Genomic DNA, 13,344 nt, shown 5'->3' with positions numbered 1-13,344 from the left:
AAACATCTTTGGTCCAACCCTTTATTTTTCTTCCTATTCCTTTTTTAAAAAATTTATTTAGCTATTTTTTTTTTTATTTGAGAGAGAGAGAGAATAGTCTTTTTGTTTTTATTTGGTTTTTCTTTCCATTTCTTCTCCTCTTCACATACTCTCTCCTCCTTTGTGTTATGAAATATAAAGGAGCATGGAGTTGGTTAGGGTTAGTCTTTCTTTCCCAGCTGCCACCAAGAATACAGAGATATTGGAAAATACAGAACCATTTGGGTCTTTAGACATTTCTCAAATTGTTCTCCATGGCATGAAGTTATCCAGAGCTGAGAAGAAGCAGTATTATCTGGGGACTAAAATCAAGTTACTGTCTGTGCTTAGCTTCAAGGCTTATTAGAAGTTGCTGAGCCAGAAGTAAAGCCGTAAAGCTCTTTTCACAGCGTGATGTTTTTCTTTTTCTTTTTTTTTTTTAAAGATTTTATTTATTTATTTGACAGACAGATCACAAGTAGGCAGAGAGGCAGGCAGAGAGAGAGGAAGGGAAGCCGGCTCCCTGCTGAGCAGAGAGCCTGATGCGGGGCTCAATCCCTGGATCCTGAGATCATGACCTGAGCCAAAGGCAGAGGCTTTAACCCACTGAGCCACCAGGTGCCCATGTGATATTTTTCTTAACTGCATGAGCCTTAGTTTCCTTGTCTGTAGAATGGGGAGTGATCCTACTAATACCAAATGAGTATTAATTATAGGAGAGAGGTCACCAAAGAAGAGGCAGGATTTCATCCCAGACTGTGTGGTTCCAGAACCCTCATGCTTAAACACGGTGGTATACGGTCTTTAATGTGTCAGTCAGGAACTCTCTTAAGTGCCATCCATGTTCACCCATTAGCAAAGAATAGTTGACAGATTGGGGATTTTCTATGTAGAACAATTAGTCAGTTGTCTTACATGATCTGAGTATTAAGTGTCTTGGATTTGTGATTTTTTTTTTTTTCACAGAGAACTGAAGCTTTATCCCCCAAGCATTTTTTTAAACAAGATTGTTTACAGTGGAAATCTCACTAAAATACACTGTAAACTTCACTGCATTTATAAAGAGATTTTTCAACTATGATTGACTCAGGGTTTTCATTACAATTCTTTTTTTTTTTTAAAGATTTTATTTTATTTTATTTGACAAAGATTACAAGTAGGCAGAGAGGCAGGCAGAGAAAGAGAGGAGGAAGCAGGCTCCCTGCTGAGCAAAGAGCCCGATGCGGGGCTCGATCCCAGGACCCTGGGATCATGACCTGAGCCGAAGGCAGAGGCTTTAACCCACTGAGCCACCCAGGCGCCCCATTACAATTCTTTTTTGTTTCTTTTTCAAGTTTTTAGTTAAATTCCAGTTAGTTAACATGTAGCGTAGTACTAAGTTCAGGAGAAGAATTTAGTGATTCATCCCTTACATACAACATCCAGCGCTCCTCACAGTAAGAGCCTTCCTCATTTAACCCCCCCCCCCACCTCCTCTCTTCTGAAAACTAGAGAATGCATAAAAAAGAAATGTCGACTCTTTTACTTTGGAAAAGAAACCTTTGGAAACTATTAAGTTTTGGAATATGGTGTGAAGCCATAGTGAGTGACTATCTTCAGATTCATTGGCTCTTTCTTTCTTTCTCCCTTCCTCGTTCCTCCCTTTTCCCTCCCTTCCCTCCCTCCCTCCCTTCCTTCCTTCCTTCCTTCCTTCCTTCCTTCTTTCCTTCCTTCCTTCCTTTCTTTCTTTCCATTCCCCAGCTCGGTGATTTTTCTCAGCTTTAGTGAGTGCTTTTTTTCCCCTTTGGCTGGTAAGTCCCCGGACAACTAGGAGATGCTTCTTTTATCTTTGTGATCTGCTGCCTCTGATCACAGATACCAGTGGATCTGCTGCTTGCTACCCTTTTTGGTTTTTGCAGCATACATCCTTTGTTCCCTCTGCTTTTATCTCTTTCCATTGTTTTTCTCCGATCTCTCTCTTTCCCTTCCTACCCTTCTCGGTTTTGCTGTAATGGAACTAGATATTGCCATGCAGGCTAATCCATCAGCCATTTCTTTTCCCTGGGCAAGGAGTGGGGTGTGAAATTGTGCTCCTTTTCTCAGGCCAGTGAAATAATCATTAACAACAACATCTATAAACTGCACTTTTGCTTCTTTATTATTTTCATGATTTTCTCATTTGGAGGATTCTTGTTTGCTTTTAAAAGCTAAGATTATGAGACATCTGAATCTGGAAAACCTCAGCTCTATTTTATTTCTTAATAAATAAATCATGCATTTAACTGAAAAATCTAAGTTGTATTACCTTTGAGTTAATTGTTTCAATAGAAGTATAATAGTGATGTGGCAGATGTATTTAAAATATTTGTAAGTTGAATAGCCTAGTCCTTCAGCTATTTTCTGTTTTAAAATTATGTAAATTCTGAAAAACTTATGTCCCCACAATAACCTGTGCATGGTTGTATATAGCAGCTTTATTCATAATGGCCAAAACTTAACAGCAGCCAAGATGTCTTTCAGTAGGGTGGATGGATAAACTGGTACCTCCAGACAATAGAATTTCATCCAGTGCCAGAAACAAATGAGCTATAAAGCTATGAAAAGACAGGGAGAACTTTAAATGGATGTTGCTGAGGGAAAGTAGCCAATCTGAAAAGGCTACATCGTGTATGACTCCAACTATGTAACATTCTGGAAAAGGCAAAACTATGGATACAGTTAAAAGATCACTGGTTCCCAGGGGTTGGGGATGAAGAGGAGGTATGAATAGGTAAAACACAGGGGATTTATAGGGCGGTGAAAATATTCAGTATATCATTGTAATGGATACATATCATTTATACATTATCCAAACCCACAGATTGTACAATACCAAGAGGGAACCCTAATGTAAAATACGAACTGTGAGTGATTATGATGTGTCAGTGTAGGTTCATCCATTGTAACAAATATATTGCTCTGGCTGGGGGAGGGTGTTGATATTCAAGGAAGGCTATGTATATAAGGGGGCCGGGAGTATATGAGGAATTTTTGTATCTTCCCCTTAGTTTTGCTGTGAACCTAAAACTGCTTAAAACAATAAAGTCTGTTTATAAAATTGAGATATAATTGATATGTAACGTTGTGTAAATTTAGGGTATAAAATGGGTTGACTTGAGACATTTATATATTGTAATATGATTATCACCATAGTGTTAACTAGTACTTCCATCATGTCACATAATTATTATTTCATTTTCTGGTGAGACTAAGATGTATTTTCTTAGCAACTTTGAAGTTTATAATACAGTTATTGCTGACTATAATTACAAGGTTGTACATTAGATCTCCAGAACTTATTCATCATCTAACTGCAACTTTGTACCCTTTGGCCAACATCTCCCCAATTCCTTCACCCCCCCAGTCCTTGGTAATTACCATTCTATGCTCTTTCTAGGAATTTGGATTTTTTAGATTCCACAAGGAAGTGAGATCATTTTTCTTTGTCTTTCTCTTTCTCACTTATCTCAGTCAGCAAAAAGCCCTCAGGGTCCATCCATATTGTCAAAATGGCAGGAATTCCTTCTTTCTCATGACTGAATAATATACCATTGTATAGTTATATCGCATCTGTTCATCCATTCATATATTGATGGACACTTAGGTTGTTTGCATATCATGGCTATTGTGAATGAGGCTGCAATAAACATGAGAATGCAGATATCTTTTGGATTCCCTGTTTTCATTTCTTTTGGATATATACTGAGAAGTGGGATTGCTGGATCATGTGGTTGGTCTATTTTTAACTTTTTAAGGGGTGTTGATACTGTTTTCCAGAGTAGCTTCACCAATTCCCATTTACATCAACAGTGTACAAGGATTTCCTTTACTCCACCTCCTTGCCAACACTTGTATTTTTTACATATTTTGGATATTAACCCTTTAGCAGATATATGGTTTGCAAATCTTTTCTCCTGTTCTATAAGTTATGCTTTCATTTTGTTGATTATTTCTTTTGCTCTGCAGAAACTTTTTAGTTTGATGTTGTACCACTTGCCTATTTTTGCTTTTGTTGCTTGTATGTTTAGTGTCATAGCCAAAAAAACAGTTGCCAAGACGAATGTCAAGGAATTTTTTCCCTATTTTTTTTCTAGGATATTTATGGCTTCAGGTCATATGTTAGAATCTTTGATTGATACTGAGTTTTTATAAGTGGTGTATAACCAACTTAATTTCCTACTTGTGATTATCTAGTTGTCCCAACACCATTATTGAAGAGATTACCCTTTCTGCATTGAGTAGTCTTAGCCTCCTTGTCCTATAATAGTTGACTGCATCTATAGATTCAATGTGGCTCCTATCAAAATTCCAATGGCATTTTTTTCACAAAAAGAAAAAAGAAAAAGCTAAAATGTGTACCAAACCACAAAAGACCCAGAATATCCACAGCAGTCCCGAGAAAGAAGAACAAAGCTGGCATTACCCTTCCTGGTTTCAGACTGTATTACAAAGCTCTAGTAATCAAAACAGTATGGTACTGGCATAAAAATACACATCAACCAACAAAACAGCATAGAGAGCCCCCAAATAAACTCCTGCATAAAGTCTTAATAAAAAATTATGTAAATTCATAATTATCAGATGATATTTTTTAAATTGTTAGTTACTCTAGATACTTAAAAAGTGCAGCTCAAAACTCTCAACAGTTCTAGTATTGTTGAATATGCTCCAGTTAATGCTCACTGTAGTTGTTTAGAAAATATTTGAATCATACTCAAGATCTGTAAGGACCATTAACTTTTGAAGAGAGTTCATTAGCACTCAGGATGTATTTGGGAAGTAGAGGGACTTCTTTTTAATAATAAAACAACAAAATGAAACAGTAACTCTAATTCTTTGAAAGAGGCTTCTTTTCCATAAAGTAAAACTGCTTATATTTATAGATGCAAATACTTCCTAATAAAATCATCTCCCTTTAAAACTGTTTTCCAAATACTAAAATTTACAATCTTTTTTCCTAGATTAAAAAGAAATACATATCTTTCTGAGGACCTCTCTACTTTTTGTTTAATTTCAAATTGATAAATGTTATCAAGGTTCATCTAAATTAAAGGTAGGAAAAATAGATGCTTCCTGTGCCTTAAACTTGTATAGAAAACATTAGGCTGTCTTATCATTAATGGATTTTCTTCAGCACAATCATGCAAAATGGCCTATCACTGCTCTACTTAACAAGTTGTTTTCATTTATTTGAGAATCTTCAAATGAGAAAGGGGGTATATTCCAGTCTGTTTACATGGCTTGTAAATCAGGCAAGGAGACTGGAAGCAAATATTCTCCAAAAGAAGAGTTTAACTTAATAGAAGGAACTCTTTTAAGTAAGGCGAACCTTCTGATTCATACATTCCATTGGAAAGGTGCCACTGCAACCAGCTTCTGGAACTCTTTTGCCTGAAGAATTACTAAGAAGGTAATAACTTTTCAAGAATGATTTCTTTAGGAAATTGGATCGCTCTAGAAAAATGGAAAATGTTATGAATAGCATGTGGAATGGCCCTGCAGAATTAAAACCTAAGACTCTATCCATTGTGCCTGGGCCAGCAGGGCAGCGGTGCTGGCTGCGTGTTACGTTACATGAAGGTCAGCATTACAGGTCATGAGAGGTTAACCACAAAGTGCAAGGCAGAAGCATGGTTGGGTAGACATTGCCATTAACTGTGAATCTAGGTAGCCAGCTTACATGAGTCAGATGATTTTGTCCTTAATCCCAGCACACCCCTGTACTCCCCCTGTAGCATCTGTGGCCTATACAGTGGCACTGGGGATTGAGGCTAAAAGGTCAACACAGAAAAAGTTCTCTGAGGCTTCATGGAGTCTGAGACTATAGTTTCTCTACCAATTGCAATACAGATGGAAAATATGCTTAAATTTCAGATGACAACATTGATGATTGGTTAATTATTAGTGAGCTTTCTGCTGAGAAGGATCCCCGGGCTCATCTGGAAGGAATGTTGAGATTAGATAGCAATGTGTGCCATAAACCTGGAAGTGGGTGCAAATTTGCCAAGTGATTGCCATTCCTGGACTGGGAGTTGCTGCTATCTCTCAGACTCAGTTCCTATCAGCTTAGTCTGATCTTGCTTGGCCAACTCCTTGTGGATGTTCTCCCAGGTTCTCTCACCTTTTAAGCTATGACCAGGGTAAATATTTCCTATCACTTTTAGGGTGCCTTGGAGGGGAATCTGGCCTTAGATACCAGTGTGCCTAATTTTCTACTTCCTGATGGGATCACCGCTTGAAAGTTAGATGGGAATGTGATCATATCGCACTTTTTTTCCCTAGGGTCCCTGTATTGTGAGGCTGGTTTCTGACACCATGGTGCCACAGGTTACCATAAGCCAGGTGCATAGTCAGTCTCTACCTTTCTTTTATATTTAAAAGCAGGCTTCACACTCAGCGTGGAGCCCAACATGCGGCCTGAACCCACGACCCTGAGATCAAGACCTGTGCAGAGACCAAGAGTCTGATGCCCAGCGAGGAACCCTGTCAGACTCTACCTTTAACAGTTAGGTACTTTTAACTCCCCAGAATAGACAGATGTCTTCACTCATCTACTTGCCCGTGCATGCTCTGGAATGACTTTTTCCCTAGCAGTAGATATCTGCTTATATTACAATCAAGATTTCTTGGACACTCAAAAACTCTTATCTGTTCTGTCTGCCTTGTCCTATGCTCTTGATTCTGCAGGATCTCTTAGGCCAGAACCATTGGCCCAGAGCTTTACCAGCGATTCTGTCAGTTGGAATTTGACGACATCAGGCTCTTTTCTATCTGCTCAAATTTTGACTTTTGATTTTCTTTCCTTAAGCATTGGTATATATGCTTTCAAGGTTTCTATTTCCAAGTCTACCTAGTTTCTGGCCCACTACTCTCTACTGATAACTATAAATCCTTCACTTATGACTCATTGCCTCCTGCAACCTTTGACCTATTAGTTTTTTTTAGACTGAATTTCACATCTTAGGCCAACCTTCAGTTCCAGTTTCCCACCCTCACTCCATAATGTAATTTCCCAATGTTGACAGAAAACCCAGTCAGGTGAGTTAGAAGGTGGGAATGGGGTCAGGTGAATGACGGATGTGGCCTGTCCCATAGGATCAACACAGTGGCATATTCACAGGAAATTACGGTCTTCAGAAGCTAGTCTGGGGCATTTAGAATGCAGTAGCAAGGCTGCAGTCTCTAGCAGACCGAAAGTATCATACTTGAATTTGGATCACATGTTTTAAACTTGCATCCAACCAGAAAAAACAGATACATGGAACAGTGAAAATAGGCTTATAGGTATATACCTAGAGTGAATCAGTAATTCTTTAAAGTGTAGGGCTCTGTCCTGTGGTGAAACCATTTTGCATCCATGCTTATGTGTTCAAGACATAATTGAAGAGCAAAAAGGGACTTTAGGGATCATATAGCCCAATCTTCTAATTTTACAGATGAAGAAACCAAAGCCTAGAGAGGTTAAGTGGCTTATCCAAGGTCACATAGTTGGCTAGTGGTACAGCTACGACTAGAAAGAACCCAGGTCATCTTGCATGCATTCCTTTCCAGGCACTACTCTGTCTCTCTCTACAGTTGCATTGTTTTCAGATTATGAGTGACTCACCTCACTTCAAAGGGCAAAGAACTAATTTCCTTCTGATTGAAATGAGGCAGTCACAGCGTTTCACACAAGAAAATTGAAAAATGGTATGTGTGGCTTATTTCTTCGCTCCTTTCTGTTTTTGTCTCTGGATCAAGAGGCAAGGGAATCTGGGGAATAGTTGGAAGCGACACAAGACAATCCAAATGCTGCATGGAGCAGGGGGCACATACATTAGAGAAAACAAACATCTGCTCATTGGTGAAGTGTAAACAGGCGATTGGATCTGCCTCTTTTAGTAGAGATGGACTAATCTAGCTTCAGGAACTCTGTTTCCAAATTGCTCTGGGTCTAGAAGATGTGGATGCTGACACTAAAGGGAGTAGACCACTCCTTATTGAGTACCCTAACTTCAGTACTAAAGGAGAAGGGTAATTTGGAAGTGATCCGAGTCCATTTGGAGGATATGGCTCTTCTTTAACAGAGAGAGAATGAAGACTCCTGGTTTAATGGAACATTCCCTGTTTTATTGTAAAATTGTGCATCTGAGTTGTTTTCCGCAGGCTCACATGCAATCTGTCTGCCTATTACTAAACTGGACCTGCCTGCCTCTTTTGTTCATTCTGTTGTTTTTGTTGCTATTTGTTTATCCATTCGTTCTTTGAGGATTTATAAGTGCTTACTAAATTCTAGGCACTATCTTGGATGTTAGAGATAGAATGTGAAGACAAGTCAAAATTCTTGCTTTGGGGAGGTTCTAGTTTAGCGTGGAGAGAGAGGGTGAGTAAAACAATACAGTCTGATAAAGGATGTGATGTAAGGTATCCTCAAGGGACTGTGGAATAGCAGAGGCAAGGCTGCTATGGATCTGAGATAAACAAGAAAGACTTTCGGGAAAAGTCAGGCTTTGCTTGATCTTGAAGGAAAAGTAGGAAGTAAGCAAAGGAAGAAACCAGGGATAGCAGAAGGTATCAGGCTTCTCAGCCTCCTTGCCTTTGTCTGTCTGGCCTGTAATTTGGGGGGCAGGGTAATGGAAGAAGTATCCAGAGAAGTAATCAGGGGCGAGGACCTGGTATGCTGAAGAAGGTTGAAAGTCAGTGAAGGATACTAGGTTTTATGCCCCTGAAATAGTCTTAACACTTTGTAGGGGGCAATGTGCCGTAGTGAAAAGATCATCATTTTAGAGTCAGATCCACGTTCAGTCATTTCTTTATTGTGGACATGGGGCAAGCTCCTTAACTGCTTTAAGTATGCTACCTTACCATTAAGAGTGAGGATGATTATTTCTGCTTCCTGTTTGTGTGAACAAGTTAACGGTATACATGAAGTTATCGAGCACAGAACTAATAAATAATCAGTGTATGTTCATCTTATACTCTTCCCCCATTTCTTCCTTCCTTCCTTCCATTTGTATTCTGACTAATCTTTTCTTCCTTCTCTCCCTCTGGAGATTTGCTGGGTTTACAGAAATTATGGGTGTCTTATGTGGCTTGATGTCCTTGTTTATTTAGAGGCTGTCATTTAGAAAACATTTTGTGCAAGTTCTGTCCTCAAGGTAGTAAATGTACCAGAGCACAGCAATGTCCACAATTGATTGGATCTCCTAGTTGTTGCTGGGTGACATATTTAAATGACCCTGTCATAGATATGAAACATGAAACATTTTTGCAATTTGTAATCAGAACTTTACCTAACAAAATTGTTGCAGCTGTGGTAGGATTGAATTCACTCTTTGACTCCCCTTCTCCCCAAATCTATCAAACTGTCAGCAGCCTGCCTTTTGGAAAAAACTAGACATTGTTTTGCTATATATATTTTTTCCAATGTGACCATAAGCAATCCTTCTGCTTGTGCTATGAAGATATCTGAACACTTTTTTGAGGTGTAATTGGCCTACAACATTATATTAGTTTTGTACGTACAATGTAACGGTTCAACACTTGTATACACTGTGAAATGACCACCACATTAAGTCTTGTCACCATCCATCACCATAAAAAGTTACGGAAAATTTTTTTTTCTTGTGATGAGAACCTTCAAGATCCACTTTCCTAGCAACTGTTGCATATGCGCTACAATACCGTTGGCTATAATCACCATACTGCATACCACAGTTCTAGGAGAACATTTTTCATATGTTTATAAGGAAAGGTCATTTCCATTATAATGTGTTTGGGGAAAAAACTCAAGAAGTCAAGGAGCTTAATAGGCTTGAGGAGAGTGAGTTTCCATAATATTCTAAATTAGAGTGACTTTTGGATCCTCACTGCTCCTGAAGGGTTGGGTATGGAGTTCACATACATACATACCTCCTGTTTTATGCTTGAGTCCCCTGTCTAGCTCTGCTGTCAATTAACTATGGAGCCTCCACTTTAGCAGATGCAGTGATATGACAGGACAGTCTCTATTGCTTAAGGCAGAACATTCCATCTTTGAACTTTTGCTATTTAGAAGGTGCTTCCTGAATTAAACTAAAGTGTCTTTTTATAGTCTTTGGTCCTAGATTTATGATTTACAGCCAAAAGGAATAGGCTTAATCACTTTTTTCACCTTAAGACTTCTCAAATGTTTGGAACCAAACTCAAGCTTGACAGAGTCTCTCTTCCACTACTCTTTCCTCTCAGCACAATGTTTCCATTTCAGTCAGTGGTTCCTTATAAGAACTGATTTCATGTTTCTCTACCATTCCTGTCAAGTGCATCTGAATGTATTTGTCTGTTTACTTCTTAAAGCGTACCACCCAGAATGCTGTGTGTACTCACAGTATGCTGCAGCCAATGCAGGACAGTTCTACTGTGCTTTTGGCGGCCATACCACAGTGTTCTTTCATATCAAACTTACTATTGACTAAAACTCTAAACTTTCTATTATATACGACCCATCACAATCAGTCCCTTCATGCTCTTAAAATTTTGGGTTATGCTTTTTATGTGTCTTCTGTCCTTTCCAGCTCTGCCATCTCCAACCATGGCAGATCAGCCTTTTGGTTCTTCATCTAAAAAATTGATAAAATTGTACAACATCAAAGAACCAGCTCCCCAGAAAGAACCAACCCTACTGATATCATGATTTCTGACTTCTTTCCTTCTGAATTATGAGGAAATAAATTTAAGCAAGGGAATAAATGTAAGGAAGGAAGAAAAGAAGGGAGAGAGAGAAAGAAGGAAGGAAGAGATGAACAAAGTAAGAAAAAAAGAAAGGAGACAGAAAGAAAGAACAAATGAATGAATCAGGAAGTATTTTTATTGGAAATATGCTAGTATAGAAGTTCTTTACTTTCTTTATTTTATTTGAAGGGGGAGGGGCAGAGGGAGAGAGAGAGAATCTCAAGCAGACTCTGAGCTCAGTGTAGAGACAGCACAAGGTTCTATCTTATGACCCTGAGAGCATGACCTGAACTGAAACCAGGTGTTGGATGCTCAATAAACTGAGCCACCGAGGTGCCCTTAGTAGTCCTGGGATTCATGAACCAATAGAAGTTTGATGAATTTTATGCAAATGTGTGCATATAGGTATTTTTGTCTGGGACAAAACTCCATAACTTTTATCATATTCTTAAAGGTGCACATGGTCCAAAGAAATTAAGAAGTCATGTTCTAGAATGGCATAGAAATCAATACTCTGGCTGCACATTCATTCAATCAGTTAAAAAATCTATTTGAAAGGTTTCTAGCCAATGGTTCTCCATCTTGAACACATGAATGGCATGAAGGGCCATGTTAAATGTTTTCATGTATGTATACTTTGCATTTCATGTATCTCTGATTTTCAAGGCTATTGGCCATGTCAGAGAATGAAAAAAAAAAAAAGAAATGAAACTAATTTAAGCTAATCACTACTTATATTTTTAGTTGCTCATGAAAAATTCTTTTAATGGTTTATTTTAGAATTTTTCCCATGACTCAAGTAGTCTATCATTTATTCAACACATAGTTATTTAGCTTTGGCTCTGTGGTGGGAACTACTCTAAACACTAGGGCTAAAAGAGTGAGAAAGACAAGTCTTTGCTTATTTGGAGCTTATGTACTAGGGAAGGAGGCAGACAATAAACAAACACACAAGATAATTTGAGGTAGTGGTGAATGGTCTGAATAAAATAAAAAATAAAATAAGGACATTGGATAAAAAGGTCATGAAATGGGGTAAGGGCAGTAACTAGATGGATCAGGGAAGTCTTCTATTAGAGAATATTTTAGCTTAGATCTAGGTGACAAGGATTTAGTACATACCTATATAGAGGAAGAATAGTACAGGCAAAGATAACAACAATGCAAAAGCCCTGGGGCAGGAATGATCTTGTAGTGTTCAAGAAACAGAAAGATGATCAATTCAACTGAAGCATAGTGAACAGTGGGGCAATAATAACTGATGGAATTTAAAAGGGAGGGAACAAGTCATGGCCATGGTAAAAAGTGTAGACTTTGTTCTAACTTCAGTGAGGGTTGTTGGATGACAATGATAAAGAATGTATACTTTGTTCTAAGTACAGTGAAGGCTGTAGGAAGCCACAGGGTTTCATGGTCTGATTTATGTTATTCAGAGTCTAACTGCTGTGTGTGGAGAATGAATTGTAAAGAAGCAAGAGTAGAATGGAGACAGTTTACCTGTATTTAATTGTGGAATCTGCTTTCTTTCTTACCATTTTTTTTGGGGGGGGTAGTAGCAAAAGTAGAGGGAGGGAGAGAATCTTAAGCAGGCTCCATGCCCAGCATGGAGTGTGATGTGAAGCTCAATTTGACAACCCTGAGATCATGACCTGAGCCAAAATCAAGAGTCCAATGCTTAACTGACTGCCTTCTGTCTCATCTTAAAAAAGAGAGAGAAAAAAGAAAGGAGTACCTCTTAAGCAGTCTTCCACAATTTCTTCTCTTCATGATTGCTCAAAGGTAATTAAGATAGGTTCACCAATTGTATACATTCATGGATTTAATTCATTAGCCACAGGAAATTGGGCATGGATTTATACACTTTAAACCATTTGTCCCATGTGAAGAGGCAAAAGTCAGTCATTGAGTAACCCATGAAGAGCCAGTAGATGATCTGCTGCACCAAATAATAGAAGGGTTGTAGGACAGAAATGGAAGCTAGGTTGCTTACGGTTGGGCTCTCCTGAATTAGTTTCACAACCTGTCTTTCCACAGTAACAATGAGGAATTCCAACTGAAAGCAGACCCAGTGGTCACGAGTGTAAGGTATGCCAGAGGCCAACAATAGCAATGAGAGTCCCTGGGATAGTTTCTTATCTCCAAGGAATTTGAGTCATTTGAAGAAGTAATGGGCCACCCAGACATTGGTATTGTCATAGAATGAGCCAGGAAGTTTTTTATTGAAAATATTCCAAATATTGGAAATATCTTGAGCCTGCTATTCATATTGCCTTATGTCCACAAGCCATGGAGCAAAGGAAAGTGAAGTTAAAGAAAATGGAATACTCTGGGGTGCGTTGGTGGCTCAGTGAAGCATCAGACTCTTGATTTTGGCTGAGGTCATGATCTCCAGGTTGTGAGACAGAGCCTTGCATTGGACTCCATGCTCTGTGTGGAGGCTGCTTAAGAGTCTCTCTCTACCTGTCCCTCTGCCCCACCCTCACCCCACACATCCACATGTGCTCTCTGTCTCTCTCTCTTGGAAAGGAAGGAAGGAAGGAAGGAAGGAAGGAAGGAAGGAAGGAAGGAAGGAAGGAAGTTAGAAAGGTGGAAGAATCTATTTCCCTGGTGGCCTAGAGC

This window comes from Mustela nivalis (genome assembly GCF_964662115.1).
Source record: "Mustela nivalis genome assembly, chromosome: X".
NCBI lineage: Eukaryota > Metazoa > Chordata > Mammalia > Carnivora > Mustelidae > Mustela > Mustela nivalis.
The sequence above is the reverse complement of the archived record's forward strand: the minus strand, read 5'-3'. Positions refer to the sequence as shown.